This window comes from Chionomys nivalis, chromosome 5, assembly GCF_950005125.1.
Source record: "Chionomys nivalis chromosome 5, mChiNiv1.1, whole genome shotgun sequence".
NCBI classification, from domain to species: domain Eukaryota; kingdom Metazoa; phylum Chordata; class Mammalia; order Rodentia; family Cricetidae; genus Chionomys; species Chionomys nivalis.
The window spans coordinates 43,164,193-43,189,434 of record NC_080090.1 but is presented as its reverse complement, the minus strand read 5'-3'; the positions used below and the strand labels follow the sequence as shown (position 1 = coordinate 43,189,434).

Here is a 25,242-nt window from a genome sequence, read left to right as displayed (position 1 = left end):
TAGAGTGGCCCTGTTTCCTGGTTTTCCCATAGCAGCCTCACCTAGAAAGGAGACCATACCCTAAGTACGCCCTTGGGTTGGATGGATCAGGACTTCTGCACTAAAAACACTTGCTGTGACTTTCCACGGCCGCTGCTGCCTTCCAAGTCTGCCCAGACCTGCCCTTTGCATTGTAAAGCACTTATAAGGATTCCCCCAGATTCATTCAACTCTCCCAGAAAAGTGGCCACCCCAAGAACTGCTTGAGTTGTGCAAGGACAAAGGTTTGCACATTGCAGGTCTTTCTGTGAGTCCCGTTTCTGCGCATTCTTTTACTAAATTATTTCTCTTCCTTTATTTGAGCGTTGTTATATTATTTTCATGTTTGAATGACTTTAGAGGAAGGGAATTTTCGCTGTGTGACTTTGGTGATAGTTATAGCTCCATATATCCTTTCTGAACCCAATTTTCTTATCAGCAAAAGGAATTGCTACCCTTGCAGTCTTTCAGAAGCAAGTAAGATAATGTATTAGAAAGTGCCTTGTAGGTGCAGTTCTAGATGGAATACACACATAAACATAGTGAGTAGGGTCATGGCTCCTGAGTGCTTAAGTAGCAGCTTATTCCTAGGGATATAAATACTTAGTGTTGCGAACAGAGAGAAATGAGCATAAAAAGGACAAAGGGCAGGAAGGTACAGAGCAGCGGTAGAGGGATCGCAGGATTTGTAAACACTGAAACTCATTGTATCCATTTCCCTTCCTACTTCTGTGAAAGAACACTGTAGCAAACGCAGCTTCCGGAAGGAAGAGTTTACTTTGGCTTACAGCTCCAGAGGGGTAGAGTGCCTTGCAGCAGGAAGGCATGGGGGCAGCAAGAACATGAAGCCAGCCCATCCCATTTTCATCCACGCACCCCAGGGAGACAGAAAGGAAGCAGGAAGTGGGGCCAGATGCTAAATTCTCAAAGCCCAATCCCTGTGGTGGACTTCCTTAAGCAAAGCTCCACCTCCTAAGGATTCCCTAACCTCCCCAAATGGCACCACCAACTGAGGACCAAGTATCCAAATACAAAAGCCTATGGGGGGGGGCATTTCTCATTCAAATCACCACATAGACTTACATGAAAACAGTAGGCTGTGCAAAAAAGAAGAGAACAGACTTGGTGAGCTGAACTTAGAGAATGGTGAAAGTCAAGCTATCTAGGCCTGACAGAGGATTCAAGATTTGGTTGTGGAGCCTGGAGATATGGCTCAGAGGTTGAGAGCGCTGGCTGCTCTTTGGAAGGACCAAGGTTCATTTCCAGGCATCCACATAGAGGTTCACAACCATCTGTAACTCCAGTTGCAGAGGATCCAACACCCTCTTCTGGCCTCCTTGAGCACCAGGCACTCAACATGGTACACAGACATAGACTCGGGCAAAACACGCATATATATAAATATGAAATAATTTGAAATGGTTCTGAGTGTAATGTGAAGTGTGGACTTGATGGTCAAATATTACCAGGAAAATTATACTTTATGTTTATGGGTATGAGAGTGGTGTGAAGGAATGGGGCAGGTGGCGAGAAAGCAGAAGGGGACCCATACATCTGTTGTACCCAAGACAATTAGCTTTAAATTGATTTTCCCAGAAGCATTTGTAATCCTTCCCTTTCCCTCTTAATGGTTCCCACAGTGAAATGATGTTGATACTCTTTAGAATGTCTAGGTGACATCCACCAGGGTCAAGGAAGGCCACAGGCAAAGACCAAAGTAGATATATAACCATAGAAAGACTAGATAGAAATTCTGTTGGGTTCAGACACATTGAGTTGGAAGGAGCATGTAGAACAGGGAATAAAAGCTGGAGTTAGGTTTTCCTGCCCAAGAAGTTGGGTAATGGTGATGATAGCGAAATTAAAAGGGGGCCAGGGGAGACCTGGAAATAGCATGGGTCAGGAAGACGAAGAATTGGTTTGCTGTGAACTCCTGAGATTTTGAAGCCAGTGAGATGCCAGGCCAGCTGACCTTCACTGAACTGTGGGTAGAGAGATCAAGAGCCCACACCTTGTTTGTGAACAGTTCAGTCACTCAGCTCTGCAGTGTAGGGCAGGAGGGAGATTAAAAGCTGACTTGCTGAGCCACGCCTCCATGCTGTCGGGTTCATCCCAGAATCCCTGTGCTGAGTAAGGATAGCCTTCTGAGTACCTTCTGTTCCTGGAAGGGGGAAAATGGCCCAGACAATGCAAATTGTTTATACACCCAAGACCTGTGCATGGCAGCCCTTAATCCTCTTCATGTCCGGACTCTGAGTCAGGTGTTTCCCTTGGCTTTTTTTTTTGTACCTAATTGTTAAGACATAGTTATATTTGTATTATGGAATGTGGGGAAGTTGTTTAATCTTCTTTATGTTTGTCCTTCACACCTTAAATTTTATCTTAATGTAATCATTTATAAAAAGACAACTGAGAGAAAAGTCTCTATAGTAAATTATTTATGAGTGAAGTCAGTTCTTAGAGTAATATTTATAAATAGGAAAAAGTAAATCACACGTGTCCGTGAGTTTCTGATCTCACAGTTGTTAGTTCTTAGATTTCCTCATTTCTCCAGGAAGCCTGTGTCAATCACTCTCTTTCTGCAGACAAAAGGCTCAGTGGCCCATATCCTACTCACTTGCAAGGTCATCAGACAGGCTCCAAAGCTACAGAGAAACCCTGGCTCACAATAACCAAAAGAAAAAAGAAAATAGATCCCCAAGGCAGTTACAGTTTCCCCAGTCTTGCTTTCGCCTGGGTTTCTGGTTCCTACTCCTGAGAGCTAATATAGCAGGCTCTCTCTACCACAGTAGGACGGACTCACGAAACCAGACAGTCTAAGAACAATTCAGGAGCTACCTTCAGACCTAATTCACTCACTGTGGCATTCTCGGTGACTGTAACAGAGATAGCAGATCAGCCAGGAAATAAAGTTTGATTACAGTTATCCCAGCAGTTACCCGGTATTTTCTCCTTTGTGTTCACATTAGTTCTAAGACATCGTTAGTGAGTTTGAGTATTAAAGAGTAGAAAGAGTGTGGTTTGTTCCAAATCTCTAAGAGGCATGTTAATTCCCTCCTCCAGTTTATCTTGTAATTTACAGTGAGGTTCTTTGAACCCCACGTTACTTGAAAAGGGAGTAGGTGTAAATTCAACTTTGCAGACAAGGGGGAAAATGCCCAAAGAATCAGCAAATTTGGACTTTAAGAGGCCACATGAGCTTTTTCAAAACTTTGTCAGGAGGTCCCCAAATCTCTAATCTCAAGTCCTTCCCTTCTTGGCTTACACAAGTCACTCCTAAATTAGCATTAACTTGTTATCTAGCTGGTTTTCAGAGTCTCCAGTTTCGAGGCCTCATGGAATTTTCAGCTAGGAAGACCTGAAAGACTTCTTTTCCCATGTGCAGGGACAGGGGAGATGGGCCCATGATAATACCGCTTTCTAGCAAGGAACTGAAGCTGTCGGGAGTGGATTCTCTAGCAGGGAGGTTCTGTTCACCATGAGTACGACACCTGAGCACCCAAAGTCCCATCAGGACTGTGCTCCTGCTTAGGAACCTAGACCTTCTGAATCTTAACATACCTGGTTCCCAAAGTCCTTTTGACAAGACTGAATCTGAAGATGTCAGTGTGTCACTATGGCCACATCTCTTTCCCCATCTATTATGCAGACTTACTATGTCATGTATGTGTTATGGCTAATAGATCACTCATATTACTCTAGCCAAGTAATGACATATACATTGGACCAGTGCCCAAGAGAATAGCACCCATTGATCCAGAGTAGGTCGTGGGTCCATCTGTACCTCCAAGAGTAGAATAGTGTTTTCCACTGTCCCTGCCCCACTTGTGAGAATGGAGGGCCCCGAATGAACCAAACTGAGTGTTCCCTCTAAGGAGGAAGGATTCTCTGGCTACACATTTGCATTCTTGTTTGTTTGTCTTGTCACATGATCTCACATAGCCCAGGTTGGACTCACTATGTAGCTGGGGATGACACTGGGTTTCTGATCCTCCCGCCTCTACATTTTAAGTATTGGAATACAGACAAACCACCATGCCTAGTTTATGTAGTGCTGGGGATGAGCCTAGGCTTTGTATATGCTAGGCAAGTAGTCTACCAACTGAGCTACATCTTAGCTGTTGCTTGGTTTTTTGTTTGTTTGTTTGTTTGTTTTTTGGCAAACCCAGGCTGACCTCAAACTCATATCCTTCCTGCTGCAGTCTCTGAACTGCCGGGACTACAAACATGGACTCCTTGTGAGTTTGTATTCATAGAATCAGGCGGGAGACATGAAGAGGAAGATGCCATGATGTTCTGCTTCAGAGGTCAGGCAGACCACACATGTTTGGGCATCATTGTTACGAGTGGTGTGGCCGTGGTGATTTACAAACATTGCATGTCATTTCCTTAAGGAGTAATGAGCTCTGCTGCTTTAGGCGTTCTGTATTTGGACAAGTCAGCTGGAACTGATTGAAATTTGGTTTCAGGCTTTGGTAGGACCAGAGTCACCCTGCCCCAGCAAAGGCATTGCTTACTGGAGTCTAACCTGAACCCAGAAAGCACTGGGCAGGTTCCCTGTCCAGCAGATTAGCACACTGACATCTCTTATTACACAGAAGGCCACAGGCATGGCTGTCCACAGAGCTGACCCAGCAGTGGGGAATGAATGTGCGTTGCTTTCTTTTGGCTACGGTCGAGGGAACTTACTTTTGCCAAGAGAGCTCACTCTGCTACCCTGACCCACAGGTGCCTACCATGTCTGCCACAGGAAACCGTGAGCTGTTTCCTTCATCCACATTTTCTCTGTTAGGGTCCCACTTCCCGGACGTATGATTTGAAAGTGCTCTAGGGCAGAAAGCCAAAAGTGACGTGGTGTTTGTCTGCCTTGCTGTCCTTGCTGGAGGATCTCAGTGGCCTCCACTGGACAACTGCGCCTTCAAAGTTTTCTGGGCAGGTTTGCAGTGGGCTTTGTTCTTCTCTCCATGACAGATGTGACTAAAACCTGTTGTTAGGGAGGGTTGGAGAGATGGACCAGTGGGTAAGAGCATTTGCTATATAAGCATGAGGTCCCAGTTGGGATTCCCAGAATGCAAATAAAAATACACATGGATATCACTCCAGCTCTGTGGGGGTCAAAAGCAGGAAGATCACTGGGGTTTGCTGGCCACCAAGTTCAATGAGAGATTCTTTCTTAAGGGAATAAAGTATAGAGTGATAAATTAGGACACACAATATTATCCTGTGGCTTCTTCACGCCTGTATCCCCCACCACATGCATACACACACATGCACCCCCACACACACACACTATGACTAAAGCATAAACAAATCTGACTACTGACCAACCTTAGTTTTATCTCACAAGCCCCCTTATATCCACAAAAAGCTTACTGAGATGCTAAAGACTGGTCTAGGCCTCTTTTAAAGATAATATTTAAAAATTAGAAGAGACAGTGATGGCATTTTCATATATGCTTTATCCTTGCTGATTCGTCTTCCATGCTCCTCTCCTCCTGCCCCCCATCCCGCATGCTGGTCTTCCCTCTCCCCCAACTGGCCCATTTCCACTTTCATGTCACATATATTCTATCACCTAGTGTGTATATATATATATATATATATATATATATATATCACCTAGAATCTTTCCCCTGTCCTTTCTTGTTTCATGACTCCCCACCCATATGTACATACATGTATAATAAATATGTATATATAGACACAAACACATATGTTAAAGCTAAGTTCTACATATAAGGACAAAGGTGATATTTATCTCTTATTCCAAGTGTCATAGTAATTTCCAGTTCATCTATGCCCTTGCAAATGTCGTGATTCCAGTTTTTCTATGACCAATTCCTTTCTAACTATTTTCTTTATGCATTCATCAATTGACGGGTGTCTACATTGTGGTTACATTTCTTAGTTATTACGATTAGCAAAGCAATAAGCATGAACGTGACGGTAATTCTATGGCATGTTGGCTCCTTTAGGACTATAAGCCCAGGAGTGGGAGAGCTGGGTCACATGACTGTATATTGACTTAGGGTCCTGCAGGCATGTGCCCAGGAGTGGGAGAGCTGGGTCACATGACTGTATATTGACTTAGGGTCCTGCAGGCGTGTACCCTGGAGTGGGAGAGCTAGGTCACACAGTTACCATCTCACCCAGTCAGAAGAACTAACTTCATATAAACAAATTAGAACAGACGCTAAGGAGATGTAAGAAAAGGGGAAGCCTTATCCCACTGCTGGCGGGAATATAAAATTGTGCAGCTGCTATGAACTCAGCACAGAGGATTCCCAGACAATAAAAGAGTGCCCTCCCACCAACAGCCTCTTTAAATGACTTAAGGGGGAGAAGGAGTAGCCCTTCTGTTACTACTAGATTTTGTTGTCTGTTTTCTCCCTGACGGATGTGAACATCCAGTAAAAGAACTTCACAGAAATGGAAGGGGAGGTGGGCTTACTGTTAGAGAATCTGTTCAAGTCCCAGTTGGGCTCAACGCCCGTGCATATAAAACAGAATGAAAGCTACCTTTGAGAGCTGTGGTGGTACACATAGTATTTTCCAGACTTGCCTTTCGTCAGTATGTTGACGGAGGATAGGAAAATTTAGCTGTGGTGATATTTAATCATACCCCCCATAGCATTTCCTCTTTCCGAATAGACAACTCTTAGAATCAGAAGTGTATGGAAGGCTTCAACATGACAGAGCAACCAAATCCAAAATTGTTATTTGAAAGAAATTGCGTGCCTCTTAAGTATGTCTGTCAACCACTGCTCTTTTTTTTTTATTTTTTTTAACCACTGCTCTTTTAAAAGAGGTTTACATTTCTTTCTTTTTAAAGAAAGCGTCAACCATAAAACTTGAATCTTTATGGAGTCCTATGGAAAGAGAGCTGTGTTGAAAGGATCAGTGTATTTGAGTGAGTGCAGGTTATCTCTAGCACTATTAACAGCTATGTAATCAAGGTTTATAACCTCTTGAGAACAATGGACTTTTAATGGAATTTTAAGCACAATTAGCATTGCTAAAGATCAGCATTTGTATGCCTAGCAAGGATGATAATGTATCTTCGGAGCAAGGATGGTAAGGCATGCTTAGAAGGTGATAGAAGCCTTTCTAGCTCTATCTGTGCTCAGGACTTTTCTAAGATGCTGTTCTGTGTGCTTCATTCAGGAGGATGACTGTCTCCTTCTACTATAAGCCACTTTAGAGGAAAGCCACAAGGATGAACTGGTGTGGGAGGTCCTTCTGTCTATGTGTTACTTTTATTGGTTAATGAATAAAGAAACTGCCTTGGTCTGTTGATAGGACAGAACTTAGGTAGGCGGGGAAAACTGGACTGAACGCTGGGAGAAGGAAGGCTGGAAGAAGATGCTATAGAGCTGCTGCCAGAGTCAGACATGCTGAAACTTTGCCGGTAAGCCACTGCCACGTGGCAGTACACAGATTAATGGAGATGGGTTAAATTAATATGTAAGAGTTAGCCGATAAGAAGCTAGAGCTAATGGGCCAAGCAGTGCTTTAAGTAATATGGTTTCTGTGTGATTATTTCTGGGTTAAGCAGCTGGACAGCTGGGAAGAACAAGCGGCCCCCTCTTCCAACAAAATCCTCCCTTCTGCCCATGTTCCTTTCATACCATAAAATTTAGAGAAATATATAATGCTTAAAAATTTTAATCCTACTAAATATTAGTATTCTAACTTTATTTTATAGAGTTTGAAATTTTTAATCATGTAATTGCTTGTTTTATTCCTTTTTTAGCAACAAAGTGATGGGTTTCATTATTGCATTTTAATACATAATTGCTTTAAAAATCACCATACTAGTTTTCAAGTCTTTTTGTTCTAACAAGAAGTTATACAACATATTAGGAGTCTTTAAAAAGAAAACATGAAAGGCCTGGAGGTTCGATGGTAGAGTACTCACCTAGCATGCACAAGGCCCTTGGTTTGACCCCAGCACTACAACAAAGGGAAACAAAACAAAAACATTATAAACACACACACACAAACATATGTCTGAACACTTGCATAAATACTTTAAAACATTGTAGAAACGAATAACATATCTACAGTACTTCCTATATCCATTTCCATTTGTATCTTCCAAAAGAATATTTGTTTTTAATGTAATTACTTGAGTATAGATTTCTCTTTAGCCATTCATATAAATGTTGACTCTGAAAATATTTCATATTTAATATTTGTCCTAAGAAGCCCCAAAGTCAGTACAGTACAATTAAATAGATGTCATTTGTCACAGCGTGTTCCCTGTGTCTTTCTATTCTACTTGAAATAATTGAATTACATTAGCTACTTGAGAAATGTATCTGCTTCTTGGGTTTTCTCTCTGTGGTGCTTTATGTGGTGATGATGTGTTTATCAGTCTGAAAGCCTGTCTATTTTGATTATTATTGTTTGAGTCTCTACTGTCAAATCTGCCTTCACAGACAGCTTTTTCAAAGGTCTTTGTGGCTTATCAGAGTGTCCCCAGTAGATGCAGGGAAAACGGTCACCTTTATGTATTTGTTCCAGCAGCCAGGACTCATGGCTGACCTCCAAGGTGTCAGCTGAGGACCTGGAGTATCTGATTATTTGGGATGTCATGTGACTGGACTCTTACCCTTGCAGTCACAAAGCCCTGCACTGAATATTCCTTTGCCTGTAGGAAGGATTAAGAATAGGTGTAGGGCTGCGTTCTTGACAGATTCTGATGTCACCTCTCACAGAAGTGTGTTTGCAATACCTTGTTGCTTCAGACCATGGGCAAAGAGCAGCCCAAAAGATCCCTTTAATTTAGGAGAACCACAGAGCTTTGTTGAAAACTAGTTGTTTAGACCTGGACTATGTTGGTGTTCCCCAATATTTTAGGGCACAGATTCATTGCTTTAAGGTAAACATTTATCCCATACCCAGTGTATAAAACTGATGGACTTTTGCAAGGCTGTTTGAATTCCCAGTGGGAGTGGGGGTGGGGTGAGTCCAAAGTGTTGTTTCCCTAGCCCAGTCGTGTCTTAGCATTGCCTCTTTTAGGCTCTTTGAGGTTCCATGGGGGCGTACTATGAAGTCATGGCAAAAATGAACCTTGGAGAATGTCTGGTGACCACTGCGTTCACATCTTCTATATCCCATATTGCTTTCTCTGCAAGTTCTTTACCCTCTGACATGTTTCCCAGAATTCTTTCTTTTTCAGGGTGATAGACAAAGATTGGGGGTGCAGGCGTCTCATGCACAACTTGACTTTGAACATTTTGTTCCTTTCCTTAGAGTTGGCATGCCCTTGACTCTACAGCAGGCGTAGTCAGGCAAGCAAGTGAAATGCTTGATGTGTCTTGAGATGTTTAGCAAGAAATAGTGTCCGTGTGACTGGGCTAAAATGGTTGTAGGTCTCTGTAAGATCATTCCAGCGCCAGCACCTGGCCATGCACTTGTAACCAGAGATCCTCAGAAGCCAATCATATCACTATATGCAGAAGAAATGCCTGTGGCTGACTTCTTCATGGGAGAACTCCAACCAGATTCAAGACTTTCTTTCCAGGACATTTGCTTTATTTCAATACCATAAATTCTTAATTGGATCCATTATAAAATAGCAGCTGTTAGGAGCTGGAGGCACCACAGGAGAGCAAAACCAGTTTTGCACGTATTTCCCAGTATGCCACTAAATATACATAGGTTTAAATTATATATATAATATATATGTTTAAATTATAAACTCATATTTCCCACTCAACATTGTAAGCCTTAGTTTTCTCATCTATTGGTTATGGAAGCCAGCATCTGCTCTGCCTGCCCACAGCTTTTGACGTTTTTGTGAGAGAACTCTGAAAACCGAAGTTCCCAGTGGAAGTGGCTGTGTTCTGAGTCCACGCTTTTTGGGAGAGTGCAGGGAGAATGTGATGAGCAGGAACTGAACCCTCTCTGCTGCAAGCAAAAGCCCACTACTCAGACCGGCGGCTTGCAAACCGAGGATGCATATGTTTGCAAAGTCTCTTAAATAGCAAACACGGATTGAACTACTTTAAAATGGATTTGGAGTGGTTCTTTTAAATTGTGCTATAGATGAGAAAACGCCTCCGGGTTCCCAAGGGTAAGGCCCTTGTGTACTGAAGGGGCATGACTTCGAGAGGATCCTAGTCAACCTGGGATATATATGGTGTCGTTTATCGTCTGATGTTTCCATAGCAAAGCTCAGGTGAAGAGTGGGGTCTGGATTTTTCCTTAAAAGAGGTGTTAAAAGCTCAGTAGTCCCTGCCCTAGTGGTCACACCCACACTAGTTTCTAGACAGAAGTGAAACTGTGTGTAATTCTCATGCTGACAAGAATCTCTACAATGGCTTCCCAATAAAATTCAAAGGAGAATCCACAAGGAATAGAGTTCATTGACAAATTATCAGCAGCAAGGAAAATAAAACTTCCATTCATCTTCTAGTTAGTAATATGGTAGGATCATGTTTCTGTCTATGCTCATTCCGTTAAAATCCTTCTTCCTGGGGAGTTGGATCCTTTATAGTGTTACTCGGGGCCTCTAGTGCTATTAGTTAAAAATATCTTCATAAATGTGGCAAAAATAGAAAATTGTACTTTTCTGAAGGGTTTCTTAATTTTCACCTGACTTTACCACTTGGTTGTTTTCTCATTGTAAACAAGATGTCTAAGCCTTCCATTTATTAGAAATAAGGCAATGCGTTTAGGAATTAAACCATATGGGAGTTCCTGCTCCGTCACTCATTGGTACCTTGACCTTGTTAAAGTTTCTCGTTTCTTCACTTGGAAAATGGGGCTAATAATAATTCTCCTTCTTGAGACTCTTTGGAAGATTACATGCAAACGGAACTTATTAACACTCAGTAAATAACCGTTTTAAAGAATAAGTTGTTTAGCTGCAATGATGACCCAGCAGAGGCTCCTGGTTCAGTTTCCAGCATACCCTATAGCAGCTCACGGCTGTCTGCAACGACATTTCCAAGGGATGGGATATCCCCTCTGGCCTCTGAAGGCACCAGGGACACACCTGGTGCACATGCAGGCAAATGCACTTAAAATAAAACAAAGCCCGAAAGCAGAAGGTTTCATTTTGGCCTGAGTTTAGATGACGACCGCAGATGGATGCCTGGCCAGCAGCGCCACTGTGGTAAAGCGGGAATCGCAGCAACCAAGGCTTTCACCAGAGTATGGGGAATCCTGTGCCTATCCATGGCTGATAGGACAGTAGGGAATGATGGCATGCCTTCACCTGCATGACTCCTGGTGTGACTTGGTATCACTCCCTGTCATTATTCATTGGGGTTGGGGGATTCCCTTAGCCAAGTATGGGTCACTAGCTAGTATTCTGGAAGAAGAGACCTTTATTCTTTCCATCTGTCAATCATTTGCTGTGTTTAGCACGGCATCCAATCCGAAGGGATCACCTACTCCTTGTGCACCGTTTGCACAGCTCACATAACACACTACCGTGGACTCATTCTGACAATGCCAGTATAAGGCCAGTAGCAGTCAAGGGCAGAGAAACCCTGCATGTGTGACACTGTGGAGCATGTGAGCAAGAAGGGGCATCATGTACTTATGTTTCTCAAAATAAGGATTCTAGGATAGTGGATGCCAGGGACAGGGTAGTGGGGATGACACCTGGGAGGACAGATTGTCTGAAGAGAATCACAGAAAGACCATACACATGACAAAAAGTCAGCTGACAGTTTAATATTAGCATCATCATCATCATCATCATTTATGCTCCAGCAATGCTTAAGCATGCATGGGCAGCCAGTTATGGTGGCTCTCCAGTTGTTCCTCTCCTGGGCAGTCCTAGATGCTTATGTTACTGCCATATCCCAAGGTTCCACAGTCTTCCTTTATGCTGTCTAGCCAACGTTTTGGGGGACCTTCCTCTCCCCCTTATCAGTGCACTCCTCCAAGCAGTGCTATCTTCGGGTATCTGCCATCATTTATTTTCATAACATGGCCAAAGTACCTCAAATGCTGTTGCCATGATCTGTAGTATACTTCCTTCTGTAGATGGAGATGTTTCTTAATGTCATCATTGTGCAGACTCTCTCTTTGATGCCTAGAATCCTCCTGAGACACGCCTTCTCAAACACATTTAGCCACTGTTCTGAGGACCGTTTCATTGTCCAGATTTCAGAATATTAAAGAAGGCAGCTCAAGACAAGTGTCTCATATACTTGTAATTTGTTGTTGTCTTTATGTCTCTTGCTGACCAAACCTTTCCTAGTGCCTGGAATGCAGCCCTCGCTACCCACTTCTAAACAATCTCAGTGATAAAATGTTCTCCCTGGAAGATATTGTCATGTTTACCTGGCTTGAACAGTTGCTGAAGTTTCTGCTGAGTCTGAGTAGTATATTTCAGCTTCAAAGTAGTATTCTCTACTACTTGTGTTTGAATAACCCTAAATTCCCAGGAAAGCTGATCTGGGGAACTCTGAGATATGCTGGACCCAGTACATGGGACCCAGCTTCCAGAGTTCATTCCTAAAACTCTAGTATGATGCTCAGTGCCTTTGGTACTGTGTGAGTCCCAACTGTGGGAAGTGTGTTAGGCATTTAAATACATGAAAAATAAGCAGCTATTTTTCCCATGATTGACAGTTCTGGGAATCTTTTCTGAATTACTTTGGTTCTGTGTGTGACAACGGGAACAGAATATACAGTAGAGGGTAGGAAGAGAGATGAAACGTTTTTGCTTGCTAAGGACAGACTTTAGTTCAGTGTGAAATGCCTTGATTTAATCTATCTGCCGTTGCTAGAGAGGGGGTGGGACTGTTTAGAAGCTGGGCAGCCTGACTGTGATGGTTCCACCAACAGGTAGACTTCTAGCTTTCTATGAGACTTGTTCTCGCTGGTTTTTTCTCATCTCTTCTGTCTGAAGTTGTCCCCAGTATGCAGGATTCCCCGTGAGGAAGCGATGGGAACCACTAAGACTGGTCTGAAGACAATATGGACACAAATTCAGTCCTCTATGCAGCTAGTCGTGAGCCAGGGAACTGGAAATGTTCCCTTGCCTCTCATCCCTCCTTTCTTTTTGTAAAATGAATGCTGGGAGCTCCTGCACAGTTGGGATGAGTAAACGTGAGGCAGCATGAAGTGTCACCATGTCGCTGACATAGCACATGCGAGGGTGGTGTCCCCTGCCTCTCCTTCTCCTTCTCCATCCTGAAGTGCACGTATCTCCTGAGACAAACACAGAAGACGTCTCTATGGAATGATGGTAATTCAGAGGTTATATTGCCATGGTGTTTACCATAGCTTATCTGTGCAACGACCAATACCAATTACACTGTTTATAGCCTGACCTCTGACCTGAGCCTCCCTAGCCTCTACTTAAGGATACAAAGGTTGAACAAGCGAAATCTGGACTTCAGACCAGCCCTGAAACACCACATATCTCCTGTTTAGCTGAATGAGGTAGCAATTCCATACACGGGGTTGGAAGAGTTCATTTTCAGTTCAAGAACTCAGGAATCAGGGAAGTGGCGTGATCAAGGCAACTGTCCTCAGCTTGCTCATTTGACTTCTAAGGAAGAAGAGTACACGTAGAGAGGAAAGGAAAAAAAGAGGGACTCAGCCAGATCCCGATACTCATGGTTGTTCGTGTCAGGTCAGTAGCAACGAGGGGAACTACCCATGGGAGCCTTTCCTTGTTTCCTTCGACCTCTGCCACTCTGTGAGCAGTTAGCAGCCTGGTGTGTGCCTGGTCTTGTTTGGTTTGCAGCTCATGTGACTGTCAAGCTGCTTTGGACTGGATGAAGGCTGTTTTGCTTTGTCCTTACTTACAGCCATTCTATAAGGATACAGTTATGCACATAAGATAGGGGGCAGAGTCTTACAGTACAGTAAGCTACATCCAGTAGCTACATAGGCTAAGTATCACTGACACGATGTATTAGAGATCATCTCCTGTTAGCTTCAGATCAAACTGTTCTTTCATGTTCGGTATATGCAAGTGTGTGTGTGTGTGTGTGTGTGTGTGTGTGTGTGTGTAATCTAGCTCCTTAAGGGTCTTGGCTTCTTGGCTTCAAGTACGTCTTAAGTCTTGCCTTTCCCACTTCTTCCTTATAACTGAGCCCCAGGCATGTTTCTAATCCCCGCGTTAGCTTAGTCTTTAGCCTCATGTGACTCCATGGCAAACAGGCACAGGGACTCATGTGTTCTTCTTGTTTTTGTCCACCGTCTCTCTTGCAGCTTTGTTGGGAGGCCAGGAGTAGCATGTTTAAGACTATGCCCTCTGCTTGTGTTGTAGTGGGAGGCCTTTAGCGTCTCTAGGCCTACCAGTCAAAACAGGGCTCTTCAAAGTGCCTTGCAGGCAGCTCTGTACTCTTGTTCTGAGGGAAAAGACACAGCTGGCCACTTTCTCTCAGCTCTAGGACTTGACCACAGAGCCAAAGGTTAGCCTCCCAGAGTATACAGCAACCCGAAATCACAAGCCTGGTGCTAGTTTGTACCCTTTGAGGGAAGTTCCCATGAAATTGTTACCGCATAAGATACCACAGGGCGTCCTCCCTGGCCACAGGTATCAACCTAAGAGCAATCTGTGTTTAATATTGGGAGGTGTTTTTCCTTCTTTCCTCTAAATTGGTCATATTTTAACCACTTCTGGCTTTCACAATCCCTCTCCGCACGTATAAATGTGGTCAGATCCTCTTCATCGTCTTGACTGACCTCAGTCCTTACACTTCTTTACTTGCATAGAATTTCTCCATCCCTCATCTCCCAATAAACAAAAGTCCTTGGAGGTGAGGATCCTGTTATCTGAGTTAACATTAGACCCTCAGCTCCTCTTCTGCCCCTCTCACACATGTGGTACATGTGGAAGGAATCGTGAATGTGTACATGTCGGCTGGCGTTATTTAAAGGGGGCAGCTATGGTATAGTCACAGCAGAAAGTGCATGCCATACTGGAAGTCCTCACAAGTGGAGGCACAGTGTACACAGGGACATCTCGCCCTTGAAGTGGTTAGAGAGCCCGCCTTCCTAGAAAGTAGAGACCCAAATGTTGGTGGGCAAAGAAATAGGTGCAGAGAGCCAACAGCGGGGGTCCTGAATGCTAATTCATTAGTACATCCCAGCCAAGCTTCCCCGAACACGCAGCAAATGTGAACTGGGAGAGGGTCTGGCTGCCCTGACTCACTCACTCTCTTCCAGAGCTGATGTTTCTGCCCATGCCTCCCCATAGGTACAATGTTAGCCACAAGGCGAACAAGTGCAGAACGCTTGATCATCGGGACTAAGTCAACTCTGAATCCAAGTTGGCTGATGAGTCTGTACAACTGACATAATGCATACAGCCTCCACTCTTAAGTGACATTGGTAATGTGATCTCTGAGGAGTGGACTAGAGTTGGCACTCTGTGGCTCTGAAAATGACGTGATCTGGTTTTCTAAGACAAGTTCCAATTTTGAATATTTCATCCCAGAGTATTTTTGACTATGTTTATACTTGCATGCGTGTGTGTGTGTGTGTGTGTGTGTTTCAGAGGGTAAGAGTACAGGCAAACATATACCTAGTCCAGCTGACCAATATTGGAAAAAAACAAATAAACAAGTGATTCTGACCTTCTAAATGCTCTGCATGGGAGTTCAGCCGATAAATTTGATTGATGACAAACTACCTTAGAATTTTAATGACTTGTTTATAAGGTTTCTATATGGAACAAAAGACATTTTATATTTCTTTTACACTACTTTGAAAATACAATGAAACTATTGATGAGGAGAAAAATAAATTCCAAATGAGTAGCATTTCTCATGTGTTTTCAGAAATAGAAGTCTGAAGAAATACCAAGTATGGTCTTCAGTGAGACTTCCATAAGCAGAAGCCATGCGCTCTGTCAGCCTTTGAGCTCAACCTCGTAATAAAGTTAAAGTTTTGAAGGAGAGTAGGGTGACTTTTCCAGCCGATTCTGTCTTCAGGGTGATTGACGGTCTTGTTTACAGCTGTTGTATTTGTGCTTCCGAAGTAACAGCGCAGTTTTAGCAGTGAGCTGTTAATAGATTTGCTCTTTACCGAGAGTCTTATCTACAGCCCGAGTTTCCAGACGGAGCTGTGTGAAGGCTCTTACAAAGCAGCCATGTTATTAAGGTCAGTGAAGCAGTTCTTGTCGGTCAGAAAGCTCTAGTTTGTTTGTTTTTGTAAAGTCCGGTGACACAGAGTTGGCTGGAGACTCCGTGGCATTAATCATTTCCTTTCCGCAGCTTCGGAGCTTGCTGAACATGGGCAGAGGGCGTGTCCCAGCTGCCCTCTGCCTGGCCCCGCCCACTCCTGAGCTCTTCCAAGTTTGTAGGGATTGAACTTCAGGCAGAGGCGCTTTGCTGGACTAGCGCACCCTTTCAAGTAACTGCTCCCAAAGACGGTAGGGAACTGCACTCTCGTGTAAAAATAGCCAGCGGTTCTGCTTGTAAACAAAGGGCTTAGAAATATGTTCCAAAATGGCATGCAAGCCTTCAGAAGTGGTGCTACCAGGGGAAAGTAGGGCTGGGGATAAGGTGACGGGGGAGGAGATGATCAAAGTACATTGTCTGCATGCGTGAAAAGGTCACAGGGCTGACACCCAGTATTTTGTACAATTAATATGCACCAAAATGACATTTCTAGTAAATGCTGTGTAAAAGAAAGAGGGGGGAGAGAGGGAGAGAGAGAGAATGTTTTTAAATTAAGCAGTTTACTTCTGACATTCAGGCAATGAAGTTTGCATTTCTGGCATATTCTGTACCTATCTGGAAATAACATAGACATGGATGAACACTGATAGAAAAATCTAGCTGCTTATATATAGATGTTCCTCTGCTTTGAGTTGCCATCTCTGTGATACATGATGTTATCTGTTTGTTAGTTCTTGAAGACAAAGCTAAGTTTTTAAGGTGTTTATTTATTCTTATTTATTCATTTAAATGCTTATGTGTAACAAGCAAATGTAATTATTCATTTCCGTCGAATGTAAATAAGTGTCACATAGAAGAGTCTTGCAGGCGTGTTTCTCGGCTGTGTGTCTGAATGGTGAGATGTGTAAGGGCTACTCACTCGCCTCTGCCATGGGGTTTGTCCTCTTGGATGTGAATCATGCCAGCACCCTTCCTTCCCCTAGAGAGCAGCATGTCACCTAGATTGTCCGGTCTTGTTTTCAGACACATAACGAGTCAGGAAGATTTGGGAGTCTGGACTCAGTCCTGGGTTTGAGTTCTGATTCACTTTCTCCCCAGTGGTATAAAACAGGTCCTTTTTCCTTTCAAAGTCTATTTTCTCGCCTGTGAATTAAAGATAGCAGTATCGACCTCACGGGAAGAGTGCCAAGGTCAGAAATCGCATGTGGGTAGTTCCTTATTATCCTGCAGACCCTCCCCGCACACAGCCGCTATTACTAATAGAAGTGCAGGGCACACAGTAGAGATCTCCTTTCCTGACCTGCTGCCTCCCATCTCTTGGGCTGGCAGCATGAAGGCATCACTCCAACATTAGATGGCGCAGTAGAGGATAGGCACTGCTCATCACCACTGACCTCCCTTATAGGCTGACGTGTCTGCACAGAGAGAGCGGCACCTGTGTATCACTGCCAAATGACTCTCCTTCCTCCTGGCTTCTTTTCCTACCACCGTATGCTTTTCTAATACTGCTTTGCCAACACGTTATTTTTTCATCAGTAATTAAATAAGCATTTTGCATTAAGAAGCCAGGTATTTAGAATGGAATCCGGTATTTGTTTTGGTTCATTAAGGCTTGCTGCTGCAATTTGCTTCTGAAATGCCCCCCAAAGGCCCATGTATTTAAAACCTTGGTCCCCAGAGGGGCACAACTGAGAGATGGTGGAAGTTTTCACAGGTGGGGCCTAGTGGGAGGCTTCCTGGAGATTGTGAGACCCTAGTTTCTTCCTCTTTCTCTTGTATTCTTTGACCATGAGAACTGGGGGACCATTGGTGAACCCCCTTGCCACATGTCCCAAACCAAAGGGGCAAATTGATCATTCCCTGGAACCTCTGAAACTGTGAGCCAAGTTTTCTCCTTATAAGCTGATTCGCTAGAGCAGTTTGTTATTGTGACAGAGAGACGAAGAATAAAAGTACTGAGGCCAAATTTCAGTGTTTATGATTCAAGGCACTATGGGCATGCAGAGTGCTCCTTAGTTATTTCCCAGGCTCGGTTGTTCCTCCTATAAGTTCACAGGCCAAGCTTACATAAGAAGTGGAAATAATTAAAAAATATTTAAGGGCATTTGCACTCACTTCAAGACAGAGATGCGAAATTTTTCTCATCACTTTGTTCTTAATGTACAAGGTTAGATTATGCAACTACTAAAATTAACATACATGATTTTTCCGAATTTATAAAACTTATTACTTGACATTAATCAGCTTAAAATGTCAAGTCACTATTTGATTTCCTGTCTTTAAATTATATGAGAGGCTTAAGAAATTCTTGTCCCTCATATACTTGCCAAAAGATGCTTCCTGTTTGTCTATCTTTTTTTCAGACTATTTTCAAAAGATCTTTGAAAGAATTTGTTCAAAGAAAATATTTTATTCTTCTCTTCCTTGAACTTCAGAGTTTGGTTTTTCTGAACATTGTACAAATGAATACCTCATGGACCAAGCACTTTGACCCACTGAAAGCTCGAGCAAATTGCTTAATATTTACCAAGTGCCCCCAAGGCTTCGGGCATAGTCAGTCAGCTCTGGTACCCTGTATATGGTATGGATTGAATTATACCTGATTTATTCTTGGATGAGAGGGTGTTGGAAACATTAAGAACTGAGTTAATAAGCTCTCTGCAGAGGCCTTTAAGTGTCCTGGGGGCATGATTGCCGTGGTAATTTCCAACAGTGTCTTTGGATTCTGAAACTCCAGCAGCTGGCCTTCGCTGGATGAAATTCTTAAGCAACTGAAGATCTAACTTGGTGCCTGAGATATTTACCCTCAAGGGAACACAGTTCACTAAACTCCGATTCATTTCTCATCGCTGCAACACTTTAAAGATCCCTCCCCACACCCCCACGAAGTGGTATCCATTGACCTTAAAATTGAAAATTACCCTAGCTCACAGAAATGAGGCTTGAATTCTTCCACCAGCTCCCAGTAACTGCCCCCATGACGTCTGCGCCCACCATCGATCAGCTTCTGGATTCTAACTGTTGCCTTTCCCATCGTCTAAGAAAGGCTCCCGAGTATTCATGAGGCAGGAGAGCATCTGAATATCCCCATTCCCACCACTCTTGACTTGCTCATCTGTGACTGCTGGTGAAGGTCACTTCATGTCATCCTCAGCATGGTGGCAACTGTGGTACTCATGCAGGCTGCTGGGTCATTATAAAGATAGTTATCACGTGCCGCTGGGTGTGTGGCATTGAACCAAACAGAGGGAGCTGTCTGCCCTCCTAGAGGTTAATCTGATGTCTGAGAGACAAGTCCAGAAATTTAGTAGATACAATTAAGAGAGAAGCACTAGGGAGAAATGCAAGAAGAGGGGTGTGAGGATGGGGGTGCTGGTTCAGCTTGCTGTGAGAAACTGTCATTAGAGGGGTGACACGTGGGAGAAGGATGGCGAGTACAAAGGGCTTTTCCTTGGGGAAGGCAGGAGATTGCCGAGGCTTGACAGGATGGATGAAGGATGAAGGAGGGTCATCAGGGTAGAAGGAGGGCCAGAGGGATGCTGAGCAGAAAGACATGTGAGCACTTGGTAGACACAAAGCTTTCCAGGCTGGGAGAGGGGGACTCTGCCACTTCTGCAGACTCAAATAGGAGCCACCAAATAGTGTGAAGAAGAAGAGAGCAGACTCTGACTTCCTATTTAAGACATTAATGTGGCTATCACACTGAGAATAGATGATATATATGTGTGTATGTGTGCATATATATACATATATACATATTACACTCAATATATGTGTGTGCTTATATATACATATACATATTACACTCAATATATATATGTGTGTGCATATATATACATATATACATATTACACTCAATATGTGTGTGCATATATATACATATATACATATTACACTCAATATATATGTGTGTGTGCATATATATACATATATACATATTACACTCAATATATATATGTGTGTGTGTACATATATATATACATATATACATATTACACTCTGTGTGTGTGTAATTGATGCCTGTCATAAACAATTGATAACTTTTAACTACTGTCACAATTGGTGGTGGATGCTTCTGCCTCTTCTCCTCCTCCTCCTCCTTCTATTTTTAATGTTTTCCCTGAAACAATTCATGAGACAGTTGCAGAAGACAAAACCCAAGTACTTCATTCAAAGCCTGGCTCTCTGCATTGCCCAGACCTCATGCCTACCTACACCGTGGCTTCATAAATGGATCCCTCTGCCTGCTCACTGAGGAAAACAAGTGCTCATTCCAGGAGCCACCATGCTGCCAAACCAGGTGGCACCCCTTCCTCTCAACTCTTCTCTCTGCTGTAGACCTTTGGTTCTTTCCCCATCTTTCTGTGTCCCCTTCAGGCGTCACGGATCAGGGTACCTGTACTCATAGAATCCACAGTCGTAGCCTGCTCTTACAGGGTCCCACCCTTCCCAGAGCTGCAGAGTGCCTCCTCCCCCTCCTTGGGTGACGTATTCCCTGGTTCTATGGCGCACCTGTGAGGCTTAGGTGGTGATCTGCCAAGACTTCCTCATCTGGACGGGATGCCGCGTACCTGGGCAGGAAGGGTACTGTGACTCTTTACTTGAGCTAGGCTTTCAGGCCACAGTATAAGAGACATGAATGACACTCAGAGTCCTGGCGCCTGCAGAGCCCTTTTTGTCACACTTGACATGCCTGCGGAAATGTATGATTTTCTCTGGCCGCATATTGCTGTTATTGCTGTTGCTTTAATGGAGTTGTCAACGTTGATTTAAAAAATCTGGAGTTTGCAATTTTTCTTTCAAAAAAAAAATCAGAACATGTGTCAGTCCTCTGCCCAAATTTCTCATTAATGCCCTTAAGCGCATATGTATATATGTATAGATTACTAAATACATAAATACAAACCGCTTAGTCTCTCTTAATATTATTTGCTGTATATTTTCAAGGCTGTTGATTTGCTATTAGAGAACCTGGCTCCCATCTAAATCTCAAAGACCCAGAAGCTTGCTTTGCTGGAGAGATCAAGTGTAGACATTCTGGGAGCCACTTCTGTCTGAGCTTAGCTTTTCTGTCCCCCAGCTACTTGTTCTCCAAGTGAATGGAGTCGTCTTGACTTTTGCACCCAGCTGCCCGCAGAGCACACATTGGCCTGGGTGAGTCCTGCACAGCAGAGGCATCCACCAACTCTGCCCCAACATGCCGTCATGAGGTGCAACACAAGTGGCTGATGCGCTCTGAGCCACTCGGTGTCGGGGGTCTGTTCCTCAGCACTCAGTAATTCCAACCAGCATCTCAGTCTAAAGTTGTTTTCCTTACGTACTGATTAAGAGTTGTGTTCATCCTGCCTATCAAGGAACTGTATCAGGTTTTCTCTTTTGAGCCACCAACCAGCTCCCAAATCATGACAAGAGACGTCCTGTTTGTCATGAATGCTCAGCCTCGCTAAGGCTCATTTCTGGCTAGCTCTTTTACCTTAAATTAACCTGTTTCTCTTTAGCTACCTTTTGTCTCGGGGCTTTTTACCTTCTTTTTTTTATATCTTTTCTACTGTCTCTGTGTCTGTCTGACTGGTAGATACCTGTCTCCTACCCCCAAGGCGTGCCCCTCTTTCTCTCTCCTTCTCTTTTCTTCCTATTCATTCTCTGTCTGCCAGCCCCACCTATCCATCTTCTGCCTAGCTATTGACCATTTAGCTTTTTTAGTAGTCTAATCAGGTGCCTTAGGCAGACAAGGTGAAACATCAACACATCTTTTCACAATGAAACTAACACAGCATAAACAAATGTAACACATCCTTACATCGTTAAACAAAGGCAACAGAAACAAATGTAATACACCTTTACTCGGCTAAAATAATATTCCACAGCATAAACAAACATGGCGTATCTTTACATCCACAATAAGGAATATTAAATTTGAACTGCCTGCGGTGGAAGTTAGGAGAGCGTTAAGAGTATCCAGGAGCTAAGACATCTGCATCCTCCTGTGTAAAGTTCCTCCTTCATTAGTCTACACAGTAAATTGACCTCAATAAAAACCAAAGGGACTTTTGAGCAGATGACCAAATGGCCTAGAGGCTTCTGGTATTACTGTAGAAAAATAACCATATGTGAACTGATAGGAAAATTTTTGATAGAGAGGGGACAAAAATACAATCTAAACAAAAAGAATTCAAATAAATTCAAATGAAGAGACAGAGCCTGACATCTTCATACATGTTTAAGGAAATTTGGAACAAGATGACTTTCAGGATAATGAGAAGGGACAGAATTTTCTTCAATTAATACTAGGTCAACTGACTATTTCAGGAAAAGCAGCAAAGCAGAATACATAGCTATTACTTAGGCCAAAATAAATTCCGAGTGAATCAAAGATTCCAACATGAAAAAAAAAACATTTAAATGATCAACACATTTTAAAAAATAACTCTGAAGTGCCTAAGGCTTGTCTAAGCAAGATATAAAACCCAAATGCTATAAAGGACAGATAAATTACAACATGAACATTTCTTTAAAAGAACAACAATTAAAAATACCATCAGCAATGGAATAAACACCATGCAGAAAGATGTATTGGCAAGTCAGCCATCAAAGATGCATTTAATCACCATGGAAAGAACTTCTAAAAACCAACAAATCACCATCAAATATGCATTTAATTGTTAGGTAAAGAGAGTGCATGAATCAATAAGTAAAAAGACAGTTCAGGAGTGAGATGTACAGACCATTCTTCCATCTACTCGCAGAGTGTTTCCTGAGCCTGTCCCGGGAGCCAATCACTATGCTATGCTCAGGTCAGAGGTTACAGGAAAGCAAAGCCCTCCATTCACATGGTGCTTACACCCCAAAAGATAGAAAGGAAGAGTCAAGTGCATCCTACTTCTGTTGATGGTAAGCCCTACAAAGGAAGCTTATGAAAGGCAGGGGCAGGGAAGGGTGGTGGGTGTGGTCACCAGTGCAGTTCTCTTCAAAGAAAGAAAGTGAAGGAGGGAATGTGGGGAAAGAGGCCCCATCTTAGAGAAAGGAAGCAATCCGCAGAACCAAGAGCCCTCACAGCTGCCCATCTGGTGGGGATTGATAACTAGAATCTCTGAAGAACTTCAAACATTAGGACTATCCCCAAAAATAATCCAATCAACCATTGAGCTCATTAGTTGAATAGATGGTTTTGCAAAGAAGAAATAGCAATGGCCTATGGAAACAGTTACAAATGTTCACCAAGGAAATTCAAATTCCCGCTACACTGATTCTTTTTTTTTTTTAAATCTTACCAAAGTCACAGTGGATATCATTAAGAAAACAAGTGATGACATTGACAAGGATGTGGGAATGTAAATCGGTATGGCAACTATGGATGAAAATTAGCATAGAAAAAAGTAAACTGAGAAACAGAAGTCTGGTAGCTGCTCCAGTCATGAGCGTTCACCCAAAGGTTCCCATCAGCACACCGGAAACACTCATCGACCTGCATTTATCGCTGCGCTGTTCACTATGATGTATGTGTGTGCGCATATGTGCAACCAACCATGCGTGTGTGTATGATATGAAAGCAGAAAGGATGTCGTGAGAGGAACGGAAGAAAAGGTAATAGAATGTGTGGCATGGAAGAAGAATGGCAACTGGGCTGGGGCGAGAGGGGTTGGAGATAAGGGGGAGAACAAAGAGCCGTGAGGGGGTAAATAGGAAAAAAGAGTGATTTGTGTGTATGAAAATGTCACCATAGAAGTCAGACATTTGCATGCTAACCAAAAATGAATTTTAAATTAATTTTAAATGAGCTGAAGAACAGCAGTAACCTGAGAATATGTTTAGCAAATCCTAGATGGAATGAGTACAGAGAAATGCTGTGTGCCCAGTCTTAACGAAGGCAGTAATTTCAGATAGACTGGCATCAAAGGAGCCCAAAGTAAGGGCAAGCAAAGCAGCAAGACAGAGTCACAGTATGAATGAACTGTCTTCTGCGAAAAAGGATTCCCTTTATGTACGCCGGCACCAGTTCTGGAAGGATCCGGAGAGTGTGGGGGGCATCCACTTGGAGACACTGAGGCACACTGCATTCTCTTTTGATTTTTTTAAGATCATATGTATATCTTTCTTGTTTCTGTTTGACTAATGCCTTTCCAAAGAGACCCGTATGTCATTGCTAGCACAGATTGGAGATTAGGGAAGCAACATGAGCCTGTGTGTGTGAGACTTTCCTCTATCATGAAGAACAGTGTTCCAAAGAGATTATTTCTAAACATGACTTCCCTGAGACTCCGAAGCCAAACTATGAGGTTATTTTTGAAGAAGGAAAAATGTAAAAAGCATCTAGAAGAAACAGAACCAGTGAGATTGGGCTAGTTCTACCATCCATTTTTCTTTTATCTCAATCTTTGGACCAGGGAACTTTAAAATAAATAAGACCTTTTGTTGTGCGTCGGTTATATTTTGTGCTGTAGGGTCACTCTGATAACTATCTAAACCTCCCAGTATTGGCAAGTGGCAATCTGTTTGGTGCTTCCACTTCCTGATACACTGTCTCCCAAGAGGGAGGCTTTCAGGACTGGTAGTCACACAGACTACCCTTGATTTAAGAAGCCTGACATTAGCCTGGGAGTAGGGGAGTGGATGGCCTCCCTACACGTGTCCCTTCTACTTGGCATGTTCAGCTCACACCCCATGTTGGCCCTACCGATGACTTGTTTGTCCTGAGAAATGGGTATTGCTGACACAGATGACTGAAAGTGGAGGTGGAACTGTGGAATATGTCTTCTGCGTGTGATGAGCCTTTCATTCTCTTGAACTCGCGTAACTGCCTATACATGATCTGCATGATCCCGGGCCAGTTAACTCCATGCCATGGAAGTGGGGGTTCACGGGGTCTCATGCCTCCCTTCGGATTTATATCCAGTTATCACTGACTAGAGAGAGGGAGACATTTTCTTCAGGAATGTAGCCACTGGGACGGGACCCATTGTCCTGTAAATGACACCAATACAGCTCTTTAGGTCACAAGAAAGTAGAAGAAGGAATGGTTGGGAAGAGGGGGATTGGCAGGAGAAGGAAAGGGGCAAGAGAGGTAGTGAGGGGCAAGTGTAATCCAAATGTATTTTGTGTATTGTGAAGAGATAATGAA

General features: G+C 43.2%; 1 protein-coding gene across 4 annotated transcripts in view; it reads left to right on the top strand.

The window, feature by feature from the left end:
* The window catches only part of Thrb (thyroid hormone receptor beta), a 325,505-nt gene that overhangs the window by 101,548 nt on the left and 198,715 nt on the right, over positions 1–25,242 (top strand). The window contains exon 1 of one of the 4 annotated variants that reach the window (XM_057770130.1): positions 16,334–16,375. The exons of the other annotated variants lie outside the window; for them this stretch is intronic. The gene's annotated coding sequence lies outside the window, so the exon portion shown is untranslated. Of the gene's footprint in view, positions 1–16,333; positions 16,376–25,242 lie in introns of those variants that run through there. 4 annotated transcript variants of the gene reach the window in all.